Source organism: Triturus cristatus, chromosome 8, assembly GCF_964204655.1.
Source record: "Triturus cristatus chromosome 8, aTriCri1.1, whole genome shotgun sequence".
NCBI lineage: Eukaryota > Metazoa > Chordata > Amphibia > Caudata > Salamandridae > Triturus > Triturus cristatus.
Window position 1 is genome coordinate 314,089,596 of NC_140591.1, and position 21,659 is coordinate 314,111,254.

General features: G+C 44.0%; 1 protein-coding gene across 2 annotated transcripts in view; it reads right to left on the reverse strand.

The window, feature by feature from the left end:
- Positions 1-21,659, reverse strand: part of SACS (sacsin molecular chaperone) — a 392,226-nt gene that overhangs the window by 13,269 nt on the left and 357,298 nt on the right. The gene's annotated exons all lie outside the window — the stretch shown is intronic.

Consider the following 21,659-nt stretch of genomic DNA (forward strand, 5'->3'; position numbering starts at 1 on the left):
ACAGTTTCACAATTAAAGACTATATAGGAGATAATGAATAAAACACATTCATACATTACATATGTAAGTAAAGTCAATATGTGAACAACACTGATGCTAGCATCTACTCAAGTCTTCATTGGACTCTTTATTTCACAAAATATTTAAACCAAGTACAAGCCTATACAAGGCCTAAGTGAACTCAAAGTGTTTGGCTGTAATACAAAATAAGAAAGAAACCTTTTCTTAAGATCTGCATTACAATTTCATGAATGTTATGAACATCTACACATTTGTCTCCTTTAAGTGAGCATTTCTGGTTTTGCAGTGGATGCATGAATTATCTATTTAATATTGAACCAATGTAGGCTACTTAAAAGCCTTATATCATACACATAATGTGGGGAACACCACACACTCTGCTGGGCACAGTTTAGATTGCATTCTTAGTAACTGATTAATTATCAAGAAGCTAAACAAGCCAGGCACAGCTAGAGCTTGCCATGCTTTAATAACATGTTGACTATTAATGACTTGCAATAGTTCTCAGCGCAATAAGTAAGTAGTTGGTTCAGAATACAGAAACCATAAGAGCTTGATTAAGGTAAAAATAGTTTGAATTGCCCACTGATTTCATTGAAGACTTACTTGCTCATTTTGATCCTGATAGGCAGCCCACCAGCCAGTAAGGTCAGTGGAAGCCATGAACCCTTCCTTCATGGTGAAGGGCTTCTCACCAGATTATGAGATCCTGTCTGTCTGGAAGGAATCTAACTGTCTTCAGAGCAACCGCTGGTGCAGTGATTGCTTTGAAGGCACATACGTCTGTTGAGTGGGTGTCATATTATATTGATCCCACCCTGCACTTTTTTGTTTTTCAAAAACAAACTCCCAAAAGGGGTGTTTGCTTTTTAAAAACAAAACAAATGGCCCTGATCTGCATGGAGTTTTCTTCCTGTGGTTTGTGGTCATTCTTTGGGTAGAGGACTATAGCAATGACCACCCTTCTCTAAACAGGGTGGGGCAACCATCACTATCACCTGGCACACTTATGACAGATGGCTGCCAGGTCATGGGTTTCCACTTATGCAGCCAGCTATACTCAGCCGGTGGCAACCCTGGGGGTCAAGTGTGGTGGTGGGGTTGGTGGAACCCACTTCACCAAACTCTAAATAAGCCTTTATGTTATTTTCTGCAGGTTCAAGATGAAAACTATGATTACTAATCTTGGCTAGGCTTGACCATTACATGCAACATTACACGCAACATTGTGCCTCAGGTTGGGCGCCAAGTACATGTTAGAGGTTAGCCCTGACCACACCCAGTAGACGTCTTTTTTTCATGCTCACGCTGATAAGTTGGTCTACCAGTGCGTGCCTGATGACCAAAGAAAGTCTACTGCGTATGGCCAGGATCGATCCCTGACAAGGAACCACTCCTGACATGTCTACAGATATAACAGTTGGTAGTGATGTTGTCGAAAATAAATTTCCTGGGCCCGGTTTCGGAATATCACCCATCATCAGCCAGGCTAGCTTGAATCCAGTGGCATAGTGACGATGGGACTCACATCTGGGCATACCCTTCCCACTTAGGGTGACTAATGCAACACAAAAAGATGATGCACGGAATGTTTAACATTCACCCCTAGTCACAGATCTGGGTTAAATCCATAGTTTTATGCTCTAACCATTGCCTCCTCAGAAACTGCTGGAGTCCCTCATCTGTTTTTGGTGTGAGGAGCCAACAGAGTACAAGAGGCCAAGAGTCTTAGTTGGTGCAATTATAGAGCAATCAGGATCCGTGCTTCAATCAGACACATCAGAATCATTACTGAACCTTCAGCAATCCGAGTAGGAGGAGCAAAGTTAGTCTCTGTGTGGGAGTGAGGTGGGAGGTCCTTATGTTAAATCCCTGTCTGTTGGAGATGCTCCTGGACCAGTGTTTGGGACTCTGCCTTCACCAACTAGTCATCCAAGTACAGGAAAACATGGACTCCAGGCCTCCACAGTGAAGATGCCACGACTGCTAGATTTCTGTAAACACATGTGGGGCCACTATCAGTCCAAATGTGAGAGCCACAAAATGAAAATGATGGTAGCTCCTGTGGGTTGGGTGAACAGACCAATTACAGGTGTCCTGGAGATCTCATGAGTTCAAGGTGTATGAACTTGTCTTGCCAGATCTATAGCTGTAGAAGGCAGAGATCCAGAATAGGCCTCAGGCTTCTGTCGTTTGTGGGGGGCCAGGAAGTAAAGGGCACAAAATCCTGTGGCCCTCTCTTCTGGAGGCATCACATCCATGACTCCATTTTTCCGTAAGGGAAGCACTCTACCTCCAAGATCAAGGTGTTAGTCGGCAAGCACTCTCAGGTGGTGGGTGGTCTGGCAGGGAAGATAGGAATGTAAGGTCATTGCCGCGACAGATCCGCAGGATGACCCATTGGTTCATCATCAGTGCCTACCAACTGGAGACAAACAGGGAGGCCCCCCCCCCCCCCCGGAAGATAGTGGCAGAGGGGAAGAACCCAAGGGTTTTAGAAGCAGCATAGCCAACAGAGGGTGGTGGAAATAGATTTCCTGCTGAAGCTGTCTATAACCAGAAACACATCTGCTAAAGAATGTGAAAAAAGCTTGTTGCCAGGGCTGCGCAGTCATGGAGAAACCACAAAAGTTTATTATATTGTTAGTGAAACCGATGTGCGGAGAAGGGTGTTGCCCTGCTGTTCTTCAAGTATTCCAATTAAGAACTAACTTTCTCATCAAATAGACATTCTCAGTCAAAGTCCATAACAGAAGAAGAAGGCATTTCTCAAAAATCCAATGGAATGTATCCAAGGATATTGTTGTAGCATGACTGCCTCGACCACCGACCATGCCACATGTCAGCAGAATCAAAGCAACATTTCAGTATCAATTTAGATGCATCAAGTCCATCACTCACTAGGTCTGAGAATGTATTCTTCATGCTGCAGGCTGATGACCATGAATTGCTCTACTACCCATAAAGCATATACAGAGTGGCCCAAAAGACAGGTGGCATTAGCTGTGTGTAAAGAAAGCTGCAGGTGTCAAGTTTATTTGACTATCTGTCCAGAGGAGCCAAAGAACAGGTGTTTGGGTTCTGCTTTGAGAACAGCATTTGAATCTCCAGACTCTCTGGATAGGATGATGAAAGCGTGGATCACCCAGAACCAGCCTATGGCATCTTATGATCTACCTATGAACTGCTGGGCCTATACTGGGTTTCTCCAAGCAGCCTTTACAGAATCTAAGTGAGCTTCGTTAAAAAGAAACAAAGGCTCCATAGAAACTGAGGACTGTTGCAAATTTTCCATCAAAATGTTTAACTACACTTCAGTAGAAGGCAAAGTCAGTTCCAAGGCCTCCGCGCCTTCTGAACAACTTTTGTGAAAGACGCAATCTCCTACGATGCAGAGCCAGAGGATTGTAAACGTCCCCTTTCAAAGAAGTAACTGAAACACTGGAATTTTGTAACTCAAAATAAAGACTGGCATCAGTATTATAAAGAGTCAAAAGTAAACACCCTTGTGTGTCTAAAGTTCTTACATTTCATAGCCAAGGCATCTAAATTGAGGCCAAAAGCCTCTAAAAGGGCAAACCTTTGAGCCCTGAGGAACTGTGAACATAATAGTTCATTGCTGAATTTAGGACTGACTTTTTCTCTGGTCACACTGATGATATTGGCTCCTAGCATCCCCACTGCCAGGACTCTAGCTGGTTCAGTGGGCGTTTCAACTTTATCTGTGAAGGTACAACATTAGGAGGAATCGGGGTGAAAGCTCCCGGAGTTGCCAAATTCACAGGAATGGACCACCCACTGGGGAGTAGCCCAGAAGGTTGCATAGTTATCCCGAAAAGATACAGCATAGCTAGCTGGAAAGCCCCCATTTATGCACAGTTAGCTGAAGGAATGGAACCCTGGCCTCGGATTCTCAGTTGCCAGTTCTCCAGACGCTGAGGAAGAGTCCCTCATCACTGAATGGGGTCTCTGAATCAATTGGGACATCTTTCTCAAGAACAAATAGGATTTCTTCTTTCTAAGGGGGTTTCACTGGGATATTTTTGTAGGAAGATCCATTAGCATAGAGTTCCCCTGAAGGTGACTTCATTTTTTGAGTGGGAGTCTGCTTGGGTGTCTCACTGTGGGCCATAGCATAAAATAATGTTGCCTCTCACTTTCTGATGGCCTTGGAGTGCACTGAAGTGGAAGTGCAGCAGTCACAGGCTGTAGTTTGTGTCCTGAATCTAGACACTATATACAGTTTTTGTGGACATCCTCTAGCGGCACACACTGCAGGGCTTGAAGCCCAAGGACATTTGAAGAAACGTTTGACTTTCTAGTTGTCGAAAGCTGAGAATTTCTTTAGTGAGATTCCAAGACAGTTCTCCAGACTGTGTTGATGACGCACATAAAACCAGGAACTGACATAATGACACTGGTTGGATACTAATATACTGTGGCAACATTATGTCTGGAAAAAGAGTTTTGTGGCATTACTTGGCAATGCTGGAGAGTCATTGCTTGGAAAAAAAATTTGCAGGACCAGTCTGGAAGAAGTATTCATGAGTTGAGGCGTCTGTGGTAAGAGGTAGCCATTTAGACACACTTTCATGGTACACATGAAGCAATTCCTGGGTTTCCTGTTTTGTGAGACACAATTCTTTCAAAGTATTTCAATCATTAAATAATTCACCAGAAAATATTAGACAGAAAGAAGTTAGAATATTTTCAATTAGCAACCATTCCTATCTAATAATAGTTACGACCTAAGGTACAAATAAAATGACCTTACGTAAGTGTAAATACTTGTACACTATGTTCTCTATGAAAAACCTAAATTAAATGTATATTTTGGAACTTTTTTTTTTTTTTTTAAATATTCAAATCTTTTTTATTTTAAAGATAAACCTTGATTCTACATTTGATACTTTTGATATCTTGCTAGTATAAGAAATGGAAACCTAGTGAACAGCATAACCTATTTAAGACCACCCACTTGTTAACAGAGGACATGATACGCCCACCATTCCCCCCACACTCTTATGTTACTGTGGAGAGCCACTGGAAAGGCAGATTGGTTCTGCTTGTTTAGAACACCAGTCCACTGCTGCTTGCCAACTGGCCAGATTGAGAGTCCCAGTGTCTGGCAATGTCTCTTTTGTAGAGTACTGTTCCAATCCCTAGAAGTTTTCATTGATGCCCAACAATACATGTATGGAGACGGACCCACCGGCTCTCCCAGTACCCCTAAAAGAGAGATGAACACATCTCGGCAACACTGCATAGTAGAGAGACACTCCCACACCACATGGAAAAAATGGGCTGGTTTTTTTTAGCACTGATTACAGGGGTACGTGTTCAGTTTGTAAGCTCGTCTTAATCTCAAGGGGTGTGAGGTAGGCCATGTGGAGAAATATAAGATGGATAAGTCGTAATCTTGATGACTAACACTCTAGGGGACATACATTCATTTCTCCAGTCAGAGTCCTCCAGTCAACCCACCAAGCAGGCCTTTAAAGTCACAAAAAGGTCTGGAGAGCTATTTACAACAATTTTATAGATCTGGGATATACCTCCCTTGCCTAATGGGCCCATAAGAATGTTGGCTTCAAGGGGGCTAAACTCGGTTACATCACAGAGGGCCTCTCGCTGAGGATGAAGGGCATGACAGAGCTGTAGCTGTAAAATTGGGATTTGTGTAATGAGTATTCACTTTGAAGGTCTTTGAATGGTTTTGAGTGGGAGCACTGCCAGTTGTCTTCAATTACTGATATGCCAATGATATTACACCTGGCCAACCTGTCAAAGCCTGCCTCTCCACAGGGGCATTATGAGCAAGATCTTTCTATCCAATCCATTTCAAGGTGGACCTTCATGCGGACAATACCACCCTAGTAAGGTCCAGGAGGGTTTGAAGAATAGGGCCTCCATACAGCAGACCTAGAATGTTATCTCGTCCCACCAGTGTTATCAATTACTAACATCTGGGCTGCCTAGTCATGCAGGTGTATATCCGCCTTACCGATCCCACCGTCATATGACGTTTGGAAGCCTTTACCAAAGGCTAGGCATGGCGGTCGGTTTAGCTACAAAATTTTGGCAAGTGGATTTTTAAAACGGGTTTGGTGGAACACTACATTTTAAAGTCCACATTTTATTGAGAAACCGACTTTTGTCCAGTAATCGAAGTTTACAAAAGAACAGGAACAAAACAAACTGTTCTGTCACCATCATCTAACTCATCATGAGGAAAGAATTCTTGGTATTTCATTGCAATTAATGGACATCTTTAACTTAATGATTATGTTGCTTAATAAAAATGCAGGTTAGATCGTTAGCATGCCTAATGTATTCCCATGCAATTCCACACCAGCCTTATCATAGGATTGAATTGATAGAATTATGTGCTAATAGCATGGGGTACATTGCGGCAAGAGAACATTAGGCTTTTATCTTGCTCTCTAGTAGACGTGAATTAGACCAATGCTCCAGGACGTGAATTAGACCAATGCTGCAGGACGTGAATTAGACCAATGCTCCAGGCTTTGTACTTAAGGAAAAAATCATAGGGCCTGATTTAGATCTCGGCGGATGGAATACTCAGTCACCAACGTTTCAGATATCCCCTCTGCCGTATTAGGATATAATGGGATTGTAATATGGCTGACGGGAAATCTGTCACATTTGTGATGGAGTATTCCCCTCGGCCAAGATCTAAATCAGGCCAATAGACAGCAGAGTGTACATCTATTTACACTTTTGACAAGTCCATCTATTTTGGACTTTCATGAATAATTATGGCTAACTAGTTGTATATTACCATTGAAAACATTCCGTTTTGTTTCTGGCGGATTATGTAATAAAGGTAAAATATGTAGCAAGAATATTTTTCTTATGAAACAGGGACCAAACGACCTCTATCATATATACACCATTAAATCATTAATTTGGGCAAACTTTAAAACAGTAGTAGGTGACTGAAGTCATGAGTGCTTGACGAGTGCTGTGTTCGGTGTGGAACATTACCTTCAATACTTAGGGCTAGATCTACAAAGCATTTTTCTGGTTGCAAACGCAACTGAGAAATGCTTTTTCAAAAGTACAAACTGTGATTCGGCAAACTGTTGCTAAATCGCATTGTGCATTTGTGAGTCGGTATTTGGAAGGGGCGAGTTTAGGGTGCCCATTCCCAATACCGAATCAGTATGGCATGCATTACTGTTTTGCGACTGAATTCCGGACGCAAAACAGTAATACTTTACCACCAGTTTAAAACTGGTGTTAGCCCATTCACAAAGGGTAAGGGATCCCCACGGGACCCCCCTTCCCCTTTGCGAATGTAAATAAAAATATTTTTTAAGAGCAGGCAGTGATCCCAAGGAAAACTGCCTATTCTTAAAAAAAGTAAACTTCAAGGCTTTATTTTTTTCTTTTTAAACACAGACCATTTTTCTTTAAACAAAATGGACTGCTTTAAAAAAAAAAAAAGATAGTTTTATTAAAAAGCAATCACAGACAAGGTGTTCTGCTGACCTCAGAAGGCCACCATCTCTGTGATGGCCGTGATTTTTAATGGGTCCCAAACTGCGACCTACCTTATTAATATTCATTATGTAGGTTCATTTGCGACCCATAAGGAACCCTACATGAAACTTATTAAGTTTCATATATTAGGAATGCCCATTTCCTATGCAATTAGGAAAATTGGTATTCGTAATGTTTGTACATCTGTCCCTAAATGGTCTAAGTTAAAAAAAATATATGGTTTAACCAGGTGAGGCTTTTTTTGTAAGTGACTGTGTGACAATTAGATATTATCTTACAGCCTTCAGAAAGTGGCATGCATGCCATGAAACACCTGTTGTCTGATCACTATTAAATTAAATCGGAGTAACACAATTGAAAACTAGTTAGATGAGAAATAACTTTGAATTGAGAGTGACAAACATAATATTGAGTGAGAGACATTTGGAAAGTATTGAGGTGTCGACTTTCCAGGTATACATAAAAGACTCCTTTGATGTGCCTCCTACTTAGGGTTGTTCAGTTTGAGCTACTGTACATTTTCTTGAGGGCATAACAAGCACAGCACCAGTGTTTTCTTGACCTCGTACACGTCCTGAAATTTAAAGAAATGTATATGTTGCGTATTCACTTTGATTGCCAAAATTCAGTTTTTGCTCTGCAGTAGCAGGCGGAATTTAGTGGTTATACTGTATAAGGCAAGAGTGGGGTGGAGGAAATGTGTCAAAGTTGCTGACTATTCAGATACTTTAATGTTGGATAGGATACTTTTTGTAATTTGAAAATCCCCACATGCCACAAGGACCGGCTAAAGTCATTAAGATATTTCAACAGATGCGTTCTGAATTCAATCAACACTTAATATACATTGGTGTGGCTTGGATGCATGGCGGAGTAGCTGTGCTTCATCGGAGCTCCTGCCTGCAAGGCGAATATCCGTCGCTGTCCTGAACACCTCTATGTCTGCTGAGCCCCCCCGGAGGATAGGGGAGCTTGGAGGCGGTCCGTGGCGGTGACTCTGGGCGGATCTGCCGGCATGAACCACCAAAACGGGTGAAAATCCTGTGACGAAAGATCCCTGAGGAAGACGGGCGCCATCTTGTACCTGCGCCGGACGGGGGAAGTGAGACCCGGGGCTCGGCTCTCGGGGTCGAGCAATGAGCGCCCGCATAAGTAAGCAGAGCGGAGTTTTGTGGCTGAAGGCGGGGGCAGTGCATCCCCATCGTGTGTCGACCTAGGCACGGATATCCGAGCAGGTCGGTCCTTGGGGCAAAATCCACCGGGAAGGGCCTGTTGGGGGTGGGGCGCCGGGGTCATCGTGGCCCCTTATAATGAGTTGCGGGGCTTCAGTACCTGGAGCCAGGATCCGCATTAAGAGGGCGAGGGTCTTTGGGACTGTTGGCGCCCCCTCAGGCCCCCCATACCCCCCTTCTATCAAGTACGGTCAGCAGCAGCCAGAAGAGCCGGAAAAAAGATGCCTCAGCCACCGGGAGGAGAAGAGGCCTGGTCCCAGAGACCTATGGCGCATGAGTGGCTGGCTGGTGCGTAGGACGCTGAGGGCAGACTGAGACCCCTCAAGAGTACTGCTCCATATTTAGAAGGCAAAATTGAAAAAATGGCCAGGAGGAAAAAATATATAGGAAAAATGAATTCTCAATAGAAGGCTAAATATTCCTCCATTGGTAGTGCATAGTCCTATTCTTCATAAACATGCATTTCAACAAAAGAAACAATTACATACCAAAGATTACATAATTTAATTAACGTAATCCAGGAATTACTTCATCCAAATTAAAGTTTTTTTTTCATAATGTACAAAAGACATATTTTTACACACATACAAAACACTTATATACAAAATGGCAAAAAAAGTGGAATAGTAATTGTTAATAATAACAATGATATCCAGTTCCATACACCCAAATCGTTGGAAAAAGAGTGTTCACCTATAACCTATAGATAATACACTAGGAGGAAGTCTTATTTGCACAATTGGCTCTATGAACTCTACAGAACCTTAATCAAAAAATTGTGCATGAATTCTTCTTAGAACAAATCATATAATTTTCTCATCAGACTCCTCTAAACAAAATCTGTCGACGCGGGCGCGTTTCGGCCAAATGAAACATCTCGGCCTCCTCAGGACAGGGGTGAGGAAAACGACCTAAACAACAAATTCCAAAGAAATAAACAAACATATAATGTCCATTTACAACAAAAACTCTCTCTATCTCTGTGCCTAACACCCAAAAGCCCAACGTGACACCAAAGGGTGGTATTAAAATAAAAACAAAAGAGTGAATCAAGCAAACAAGAAAGAAGATAGGAGAAACAACAATAGAAAGGAAAAAATCCACCATCTCCAAGGTAACAGGTGTCGCACTCAAAGGTATATTGATACCAAATCAAGAAAGGGAGTGTATAATGATTGAGATAACCACCACTCACCAATCTAAGGGTGGACCCAAACTGACCACTGAAAGTAAATCCCAAAAGTGTGTTCCAAATAAAGCCCGAGTAGGTATATATTTGGAAGGGGCTTCCTTGGAGAATTCAGCTGATGACTAGGTTATGTATGACCTGATTGAGGTGGCAGGACGGGAGTGGAGAAAGTGGCCTCTGAAGGCTAGTACAGTGAATCAGATGGTGCCGGCTCTGTAAGAGACGTGTTGGGGTGCTGGGGTTCGAGCGGGGGCGCCTGGGTCACTGATTTTTGAGTGACACGAGAGAGGGCTAACAGGACGGATCTTTGGGGTGCCCTATTACTGGGAACTGACACAGCAGTTACAAGAGGACTCCACCATACGCGGGGTAAGGAGATTAACGCCTGGGCCCGCGAGGAGCACAAGATGGTGAAAGACAAAACCGCAAAAGTACAGTCCAATAAAAATGTTAATTACGTGCAGCCATGCCCGACAGAGACGGCTGGGGCAGGTGTGCCTCAGACTGACTAGCGAGACGAAGCCCCGGGAATGGCGGATACGAATCCTACGCTGGCGCATATAATGGTGGCAATCCATTCCTCGAGGGAGGATATGGTGCACAGGATAGACGCGGTCGCAATCGATGTGAATCTCCTGAGAGCAAATTTACATAAGGTTTCAGATAGAGATACAGCCGTAGAGCAAAATGTAGACACTATGAAACAGGAGGTCCGCTCTCTTAGAGATACCGTGGTGAATCTCCAGCAAAGAGTAATACAGCTAGAAGATCGGGCGAAGGATGTGGATGGTAGATCAAGAAGGAACCATCTGAGAATCGTAGGTTTCGCCGAAAAGGCTGAGGGTCGCTTCGCTGATCTCTTTTTGGAAGACTGAATTGTGCAGGAACTGGCCCCTACACAACTCTCCAAATTCTTCAATATTGAAAGGGTTCACAGAGCACTGGGTCCAAGGCCACGTCCTGGGCCCCCCCCCCAAGAGCCATCATAGCCTGATTTTTTAACTATTCGGATCAGTATATTATCCTGCAAACCACCAGGGCGAAGGGCCACATAACCTATCAGGGCCACTCCATTGCGATCTTTCCCGATTATACGCAGCATGTACAGGAGCAAAGACGTTCTTTCATAGCAGTGAAGAAGCAACTTCGTGAGTCGGGACTAAAATATAGCTTGATGTCTCCTGCAAAACTAAGTGTGGAACATAAAGGAAAGGCCCTGTTCTTTCAATCGGCGGATGAAGCAACGGCATGGTTAGACGAGACGGGCCTGTCAGACTCCTGTTTGCCACTGTAGACGGGCATTGGTGGGTCCTGGGGCAGAGGAGGGAGAACGGGCATGAGATCTCAGTGAGCCCAGAAGTCGCAGGCGGATCGTGAGGACAGCCTGGGCAGGATCCGAGTATGCCCAGATGGGACATTGCAGGCGGATTCGGTGCCGGACACAGAAGATGACTCTCAAAATGTAGTGCCAGACTCAATGGTGTCAAATGAATCAACGAACTGAAAGGGGTCTGTACTATCTATGATTAGGAAGTGATGGCTGGGTGCATATGAAGCGAAAGATAACTAGTTTGTATAATGATGGGAAGTGTGTTATTAAACAACCTGATTTCTGCCGGCAGGAGGTCCTCCACGCGCCCCGCAGGGACCGAGCCACGTTCCGGGAGCTTGAGGCAAATCCTCGATTTCGGCTGGTCACTTGGTTGCTTGGAACTGTTGAGGAAGCAACTGTTCGGCTCCTAGGCCATATAGTAGTAAACAACGTTGGTTTGAACTAGAGCCTTGCTGGAGCCATAGTTATTGTTTATTTGTAAGTTTACATAGGGGTGGTATGGGGCAGCTAAGGCGGGCCCTGCCTCGTCAGCAGAGGAGGGAGGAGGGTGCTCTTGGGTTGCCCAAGGGGTGGAAGGACTTGGGAGTTCATTAATGTTCTTATGTGTGGATACATCGGCTGCTCTACAAGAAACTGGGGGATCTGCTGAGAATGTATATGTCAGGGGACCAACTCATATGGCAGTTGGCAGAAGAGCGGGGTTGGGAGGGAGGGGGAGCGCGAGTATCGTAACTTTTTTAATATGGCAAACATAGCATTGAAGGTACTTACCTGGAATGTTTGGGGGTTGGCGGCCTTTGAGAAACAAAGGAGAGTATATGCATATTTGAAGAGGTACAGGGTGACTACTGCGTGCCTACAGGAGACTCATGTGTGGGGGAGATTCGATCCCATGTCTTAAGCGCAAATGATGAGGACAAATACATACTACATCCTATTTAGGATTTGCTAGAGGTGCTCTTATATGGGTGGCACCGGGAGTCCCTTTTAAATATTTCCATCAGATGGTGGACCCGGATCGGAAGTACGTGATTCTTCATGGGTCGATGGAAAGAAGGGAAATGTGCATAATTAATGTTTATCCCCCCCACCCCCCAATATCGACTGCTCAATTTTTTTTCCTTCTGTAATGACAGTCGCTGCACCATATCTAGCAGAATCGACGCTGATGTTGGGGGATTTTAATTGTGTGCTCAATGGGAATTTAGATCGGGAGCCTCCACGATTAAATACCAAACCATGCATGACAAAAACCCTGTCTGACATAATGAGGGAATTGCAATTCATGGATATATGGAGGGAACGCAATCCGGGACAGAAGATATTTTCATGCCATACCCCAGCAGCTAATACATTTAGTCATTTAGACTACTGCCTTCTAACCTCAGACCTGGCTCGGGAGGTTCAGGGGATAACATATCAAGCCCGGTATAAATCAGATCATTCACCGGTCCTGGTCAGCTTTAGGGGCCATAAACCCAGATCAGCTATCCCTATGTGGTAGCTCTGAGCGGAGGCATTGCTGGACCCCCCTTTTGCGACTGCGGTGTCAACTGCACTCACTAAGTACTTTGAGGAAAATTGGGGGTCAGTCTCGCATAGAGCCCATGAATGGGATGCCATGAAGGCATTGCCTCGGGGCGTTTGCATACATACAATGTACGGGGTCAGGCAACAATTAGAGAAGGATATTGCAGTACAGAAACGTAGGTTGTCCAAGCTAGAAGCATTGCAGCCCGGGTCCCCGCAGAGGAGGGGGGAGTGGTGTGAGAACCGAATTGAATTACTGGAGACTTGGAAGCGACTAGAAAAATATGACTATATGGTATATAGGCAAAGACTCCCTAGAGAGGAAGATAAATGAGGAGCTATGTGTAGTAGTCTCTTTTCTATCTTGTTGTATAATCTATGTGCATGCTCTTCTCCATGATCACTGTGATGTCAGTGTCATGGTAATGGAGTGTTGTGCTTTCAATCACCAGGTTGACCAGTTGGTTCCTGGAAGCTGTGGAGACAGACAGTTAATAAATGCAGTACATTACATCCATTATATGTAGTGTGATTACTACAAATTTGGCGACGAGAACTGTCTGGATCTCCACCCACGCGTGCAGGGGTGCATCCCTGGTGGTTTGATTCCGCAGCCACAACCTCAATTCCACCTCCACGAGTTAATATCTACAAAACTCATCATAAAGAAGAAGAAGACGACAGCGCAGCCTAGAAGATAACAGCACACGCACAACTGAAAATCATTTGATTTCTGTCAATTTCTGTGTGGAAAACGCTATGCGAGCTCACAAGAGAAATTGACTCTGTCACTTTCATCTACCAAGTGACCTACCAGAGTTGTGATGAACCGTTAAGACACGCCGTGTGGACTTACGTGAGTGTTTTTACATCTGTAGTGGAGTTATTTGGTTACAATTTACACGCGCTGTGCGATCCGCTCTTGCCGCAGCCGATGGAGAAGTGATGACGCACTCGAACGTGCAGCAGGATTCAGCGGGTGTGGTGATGTCACAAGCGAGTTAAGGAGCATTCTGGAGGTGTGTGTATGCGGAGCTGAAGCGCACGCTACGTAAACAAGTTACGCGAGGGAAGTGACGGTCACGTACCTCGTACCAGGAAGTGGAAGCATGTGAGTGCGCACGCTCGTTACGCTAGTGGAGCGTTACACCGCAAGTAATGCAAGCGGTCCTCAGTGTACAAGAGCCTTACATGGTAGCCATCGCAACAGAAGAACAAAGGAAAGAGGGTGCTTTCTCCTAATCAGCTCTGTATCAGAGGGCAACAATAGGGAAATAGTAGCGGTAATTCTCTCGCAATATCGCTTTGCTTTCTAACTCTCTCGCAATATTGCTGTATGGTTGGAAAGAAAAGGTAAACAGTTCGTGACTGTACCACATTTCGGGATTTCTGGGTGAATGACTGTGATACAGGCTGAGATACACGGAAGTGGAGCGAAGTATTCAACATACTGTTGTCCCAGTGTTTTTTCTACTACCAGAAGAAAAATTTTATTTTATGTGCAATAACTGATTTTATAAATCATCCTGTGTGACATTTCAAGTTGATGCTTAGCAGTTGGGGTAAAGAAGAAAGCTGATCTTGAGTTGTTTTCTTTTCAGCATATTCTGCATTAGAGAGGACAACTCCATTCTCCATTATTTCATGGTAGAATATCTATCTTCAATATCGTTACTCATTTCAACAAAAGGACAGGGTGCTAGTTCTAATTAAGAACTGCAGTATTACTTAAATTCAATTTGTTTTGCAGAGTTCCGCTCTACCTTAATTCAACATGCAAAATGTGCAGGCCCCCCCCTCCTTTTTTACAGCTTCCAGGGGATCCCCCAGTTAAATGGAAAATCTGGCACAGGGCGTTTGAGAAATATCTTGGAGCAATAGGGGGCACAAGATTCAGTGCTGAAAGGAAAAGGTTAATTTTAGAACACAATTTAGGTTTTGAAGGTCAAGCTGTATTAGAACACTTACCTCCGATACCTGTAGTAGTAGGAGAAGAAGTTTTGAATGAATATGACCAAGCTGTAAGAATGTTGGAAATTCAGTTTGACGTAGAGAGTAGTCTAGTGGTATCTAGACATAAATCTTTTACTAGGGAACAAGAAAGTGGGGAAAGTAGTGTATCCTATGTAGCTGCATTACGCATTTTAGCGTCTGAGTGTGAATTTGAGCATTTTTGTTCCCAATTAATTCGTGATCAGATTGTAGTTCATTGCCGTGATAGGAAGGTTCAGCAAAAACTGCTTACCTTGAAAAATCCCTCTTTAGAGGAAACAATTGGGATCATGAAAAGTATAGAATTGTCGGAGAAGTCCTCAAAAGAACTCAAACCAGAGAAGAATACGATAGGTATTGTAAAAGAACATAGCGAGGATAAAGACTCAAAAGACCCTAATGATAAAAGTACTGACAAGTATAAAGTCAATAATGATCAGAGGAGTAGTAGATTTCCTCCGAGTAAGTTTGTTCTCAACAAATCAGGGAAGAAAAGTGGCTATGCAAGAAATTTGTGCAATAAGTGTGGGTTTCCCTCTCACTTTCCTGATGCGGGAGTGTGTCCAGCTAAAAGTGCTACTTGTCGAAAGTGTGGAAAACCAGGTCATTTTGCCAAAATGTGTACCTCTCGTGGGAGTGTGAATGTGGTATATGCAGAGGGAACCAGACAGGATGCTTATGATGATGTAGTTAGCTCTGTAACGGATTTTGTTGTGGTGGTGAAGGATGAGTTTGAGGATTGTGTTGACCCTGGTAGATGGAAGGTGTTGGAAATTGTTAGTTGATTCGGGTGCCAGAATGACCATGATAACGGAGGAACTGTTTGAGGGAACTTGGGGGGACAAGCCTCTCAATCCTCCGGACAGAAGTCCAGTTTCTTACGAAGGGAGACATATTGACCTGAGAGAATTCTTTGAAACTTCTTTAATATTCAAGGATAAGTGTATTCAGGGGAAAGTTTATGTGGCGAAAAAAGGACTGAACATTTTAGGGTGGTACCATCAAGGACTGTTCGGCATGACTCTTAGACCAGGTACTTCGGAGCAGGTTTCCATTGTGGTTGATGTGCCTACCGATGAGAGTTTGATCTTTTGGTCTAAAAGGTTTCCTAGAGTTTTTGGTGATGGTTTAGGACGTATCACGGGGTTCAAACATATTATTAAAGTGAAAGAGGGAGCTTCACCAGTTAAGCATAAATTGCGGAATGTACCCTTTAGCATCAGGGATGACCTTTCTGCTGAACTTAAGAGAATGTGTGAGAATGGAGTAATTGAACCTATTGAGTCGTCCCTTTGGTTAAGTCCTTTGGTTGTCGCGAGGAAGAAAAATGGCAGTCTCAGAGTATGCATTGACTTGCGCAGTCTCAATAGAGAGATTTGAGTGGATTCTCATCCACTTCCCCGGATAGATGACATACTTTCAAAGTTTGCTGGAGCTAAGTGGTTCTCCAAGATAGACTTAGCTTCAGCCTATCATCAAATTGAACTGGACCATAATTCCAAACATTTAACGGCCTTTGTGTCTCCTGTCGGGACATTTCAGTTTCGGAGAATGCCTTTTGGGTTGGCCTCGGCGGCTGCAGTTTTTCAGCAGATTATGGAAAAGGTGTTGGATGGGGTTCCGAACACAGTGGTGTTTCAGGATGATATCTTGGTGGCTGGAAAGGACAAAGTTGAACATGATGAGAATGTCTCTAAAGTTTTAGAACGCCTAGAAATTAAAGGGATTGTGGCTAATAAGCTTAAATGCACCTTTGGAGTCGAGTCAATAGAATATTTGGGTCATTGCATTTCCGGTGAGGGCATAGTGCCTAGGGAAGGTTTGATTGATGCGATTTCTGATGCTCCTTGCCCTGGGTCTAGAGATCAAGTGTCTTCGTTTTTGGGAATGTGCGAATTCTATGAGAAGTTCATTCCTAACTTTGCTGGGAAAACGGCTCCCTCAAGTGAGCCGTTTTGAGGAGAAGCGACGTGAGAATTTGTCAGTTGGAGGACAAATTCTCACACCGCTTCTCCTCAAATCAGACCAAACTCAGAAAATGTGGTTGGCAAATGTTCAACACATAAGACTATGTTAGCTGGAGCCAAACACAAAATGGCGTCACGTTGAAGACGTCCTGCCGGGTGGCTCTCCGTACGTCTGTGCATGCGGCGAGCTGATGCAGCGGAACGCAGGGAACAAGGAGGAACTCGATGGAGACGTCACAGGAATGCAGGTAAGACTCCACGCGGCTGGGAACTGCGCGCGGACATGGAACAGCGCATCTTCATTTCAAAATACTAATGAGCAATTGAACTGTCAAAAGTCCTGGGGGAAGCCCGAGTCCACAATAAATGTAATGAAATGAAATGAGTAGTGGATGGGCAAGAAACATTCCATACAACACTGTTTCCACACCAGACCGGCTACATTAGAAACTAAAACGACTGCAACTGACTTTGTTCTTGCAAAATAAAAATGTCCATAGGTGACTTCGTTCTTGCGCAAACCACTTATGTGTAGAGATCGCTTCTGAGCACCCGGCGACAGAATGGCAGCTCCTCCCCTATAGCCCTCTTCCCCTCTAGCGACACAACTAGAAAGTCGCGCTGAGTTGACTGAGGTTAAAAATGCCGTAGTTCAACGTAGATGGCTCCACAAACCTTGCGCTGACAGGTCCAGAGCTCTAAGACCTAGTGAAAAGAATTACTCTGTCATTGTGGAGAGGTGTGGCTCACTGGTTAGAGGCGGCAGACCCGTAAGCAGAGGACGGCCTGGGACCAGGGTTCGATTCCCGACACGGCAGGGTCGTAGACCAGGGTCAGCGGGCTCGATAATTCTCGCCTCGGTGCCTACTCCAGTCAGGGACCACATTCGGCAACTCTGGGCATTAGCTTGCCTTATCTTCACAACGGCCCCCCCAGACCGCCGGGGATGCTTGGTTGCACCTTAGAGATACCCATTAGGGACCATCTCTCAGGGTGAGCCAGGACGGGTTCCCCAGCGGTCGAAGCGCGGAGATACTCCTCCGGGAGTCGATTCTAGCGCTATATAAACCCTTAATTAATTAATTAATTAATTGAGAGAGAACTCTTAGCGTGTTGTTGGGCTGTTGAGCGGTTTAAATGTTTTCTCTGGGGAAAGACTTTTAGGCTTCTGACGGACCACAAACCTTTAATTCCCATTTTAGAAGGCAAGGTTGTAAGGGATCACACGCCTAGGATTGCTAGGTTGAGTGCTAAACTTGTTGCAGTACAATATTGTGGTGGCACATATACCTGGTGGGAAAAACACAAGGGCTGACTATCTTTCAAGGTCGCCCCTACCTCTAAAGAAGGATGGGTGTGATGTTGACATAACGGATGAGTGCCTTATTGCGGCTGTGGATGCCTGTTGTATTGGTTCTTTTTCAGAAAATGATTGGTTCCGTGGCATGGAGTCCGACATTTTACTTAAGAAAGTGAGAGAGCTTATAGTTTTGGGTTGGCCTAAAGAAAAGCATCTAGACTCTGATCTTCATCCTTTTGCAAAAGTTGCTGAAGAACTTTCGGTAGAGGATGGGATGATTATGCGGGGAGATAAGTTCGTTCCTCCAGTGTCCCTCAGGGGTCGCATTGTTGATTATGGTCATGAAGGGCATTTAGGTCAAACCAACACAAAAAAAAGGATTAGGGCGGTCTACTGGTGGCCTTCCATGGATCGCCAAATAAATGACGTTGTTGAAAGGTGTATGACGTGTTGTACGAGTGATAAGGTGATCAAAGTTACATCGCCCCCGTTACAGCATATTGAAATGCCTGTTGGTCCGTGGTTAAAGTTGGCCATAGATTTTGTGGGGCCATTCACCATCTAAATATAAGTTTGCTTTGGTGGTCGCTGATTATTTCAGTAAGTGGTGGGAAGTACATTTTATGTCTGATCCCAATTCGAAAGAGGTTATTAGGTTTCTTCAGAGCCTTTTTGGTAGAGAAGGATTTCCCAGAGAAATAGTTTCTGACAATGAAGTGCAGTTTACTTCAAAGGAAATGTCTGATTTTTTGACTCAGTCAGGTATTGCACATCGACGTGTGGCGTTATATCATCCTCAAGCCAATGGTTTCATTGAGCGCAATAACAGGGTGTTGGTTGAATGTATTCAGTGGGCTGTTTTGGGGAAGGTGGACATCAGAGAGGCGGTGCAGAGTATGCTGTGGGCTCATCGGACGACTCCAAGTACCATAACTGGTTCGAGTCCCTTTGCTTTGTTGAGAGGAAGGGATGCTTCTTTTCACATGTGTCCAGCGTGGATGAAAAAATGGGGGGTGTCGTCCAAGGATGTTGGAAATAGGGACATTAAGGAAGGTGAGCGCAGCACAATCTATAAATCCATGGTGGATATTGAAGACCACTCTAAGTCTAGCGTTAAGGTGGGAGATTGGGTTAGGATAAAATCTCCTTTGCACGTTCCTAAGGGATTGTCTAAGTTTGGTCCACCAGTTAGAGTAGATGCCACTTCACGTTTTGCCATAAGAGTTAATGGGAAAAATTGGTGGATCTTTCTAGGGTGTATAAAGTACCAGTGAAGGTGGTAACACAGTTGGGTCTAGAGTCAGATAACTTGAGTCAAGATCAACTTAAGGCTAGAGTTTCTCCAAAGGGAAGGATGGAAATGAGGAAAGAGCCTAGTTTGTTCAAATATGTTCCTCCTCGGAGAAGCAATAGAAATAGTGTTCCACCAGATCGTTTAGATCTATAGTTTAAGGTTATGTGTGTGTATGTTTTCATTGTTTGCTTTTTTTCTGGTACTATTCATTTTTTATATTAGCACTATCTGTACAAATTCTATTGTTATTTTGTTTGTATGGTTGCTTTACTTGTTTTATTGTTTATTTTTCATTTGTTCTTGTTTTTGTAGAGAGATGGGAGATGTTGTAGTAGTCTCTTTTCTATCTTGTTGTATAATCTATGTGCATGCTCTTCTCCATGATCACTGTGATGTAAGTGTCATGGTAATGGAGTGTTGTGCTTTGAATCACCAGGTTGACCAGTTGGTTCCTGGAAGCTGTGGAGACAGACAGTTAATAAATGCTGTACATTACATCCATTATATGTAGTGTGATTACTACACTATGCTAGCCAGGCTATTGAAGAGGGAAACACCCACGGGGCCAATACTGCAAATACAGGATACGGATGGGAAATTAGTCCAGACGCAGGCGGGTATCCTGGATGTTTTCGCCAGTCATTTAGCCAAAGTGTACAGTGGTGGGGTGGAGCCTGGAGAGTCGACCATAGCGAAGTTTCAGGCTGCAGTGGAATTACTCCAATTGGATCAGGAGGTGGAGGAAAGCATTGGGGCTCCAATCATGAAAGAGGAGGTGCTGGGAGCTATTAGACGAATAAAGCTAGGCAAGGCGCCTGGGAACGATGGCTTCTTGGTGGAATTTTGCCAACAATTTTCTCCGCAGCTGGTGGATCGGTTACTGGAGGTATACAATTAAGCCCTACAGCGGCTAGACCTGCCAGATTCTATGCAGGAGGCTCTGGTAATAATGATCCCCAAACAAGATAGGGATCCACAGATACCGAATTCATATAGGCCGATTTTGCTCCTCAATATTAATATAAAGATACTGAGTGGCTTTCTGGCAAATAGACTTCTTCCTCACATGCCTTATCTGATCCATCCAGACCAGGTAGGATGTATCCCACGCCGCAGCACCATATTCAATCTACAACAGTTAGCGCATGTGTGGCATGACCCGAGTTTAATGACGGAAGACCACGCGGTAGCCCGGCTGCATATCGAACAAGCGTTTGATTCGGTGGCTTGGCCGTATGTATGGGCCACTTTACAAACAAGCATGTGCAATGCAATCAGTCTCGCCTTTGGGACCTTATATGTATTTAGCTATGCAGCACATTAGCCTGGGTGCTGAAACATCTACTGTTCTTTAACATGGATGGAAAGTAAGCACCAAACTGCGTGATACACCAGGTAAGGGAACACATGGAGAGAAATATTTCCTTTCAGCAGGAAATTGTATAGTCCAAAGCAGTTTTTAATATAAAATCAGGGCCTTCGGTGGCCATATCACTGAAAATACAAGATTTGCAAAAAATATTATCGTCTAGAGGTGCTTGTGGTAGATAATTTCTATGGACTGGAATTTAGAGAATGCTAAAGTGATTCTGGTATTTTACGGACCTCTGCTGGTCGTTTTCTATCAAGAAAGTTTAATAGAGGCAGATGCGAGAAAAATATAAAAAATTAAGTCCCTCAGCAGAAAGCAATTCTGGTATTTTACTGACCTCTACTGGTCGTTTTCTATCAAGGCAATTAAATAGAGGCAGTTGAACAAGCAGAAAGCAATTCTGGTATTTTACTGACCTCTACTGGTTGTTTTCTATCAAGACAATTAAATAGAGGCAGTTGAAAAGCAGAAAGCAATTCTGGTATTTTACTGACCTCTACTGGTCGTTTTAAATAAAGGCAGTTGAACAGAAAAAAAAGTCCCGAAGACAAAGCAGACAAGTCCTAGGACTGATCTCCAGAGCCCACAAAGTACATACAGGTATAAGTAAATACTAAAGTATATACAAGAGGTCTCGAATGCTCGACCTAAAAATGGGGGTGGGTGCGAGCTTTCTTCAATGGGTTACATTGCTGTTTATGTCCCCCTGAGCCAGGATTAAGATGGGGGGTAGAATCTTTAGGGCATTTTGATTGAAGAAGGGGACCAGGCAGGGCTGCCCCCTGTCTCCCCTCCTATTCGCAATGGAGTCTTTGGCAGTAACAACCAGGACCCGGCTTAAAGAGTGGGGGATTACAGTGGGGGACACAGAACATGTGGTCTCCATGTATGCCGATGACACA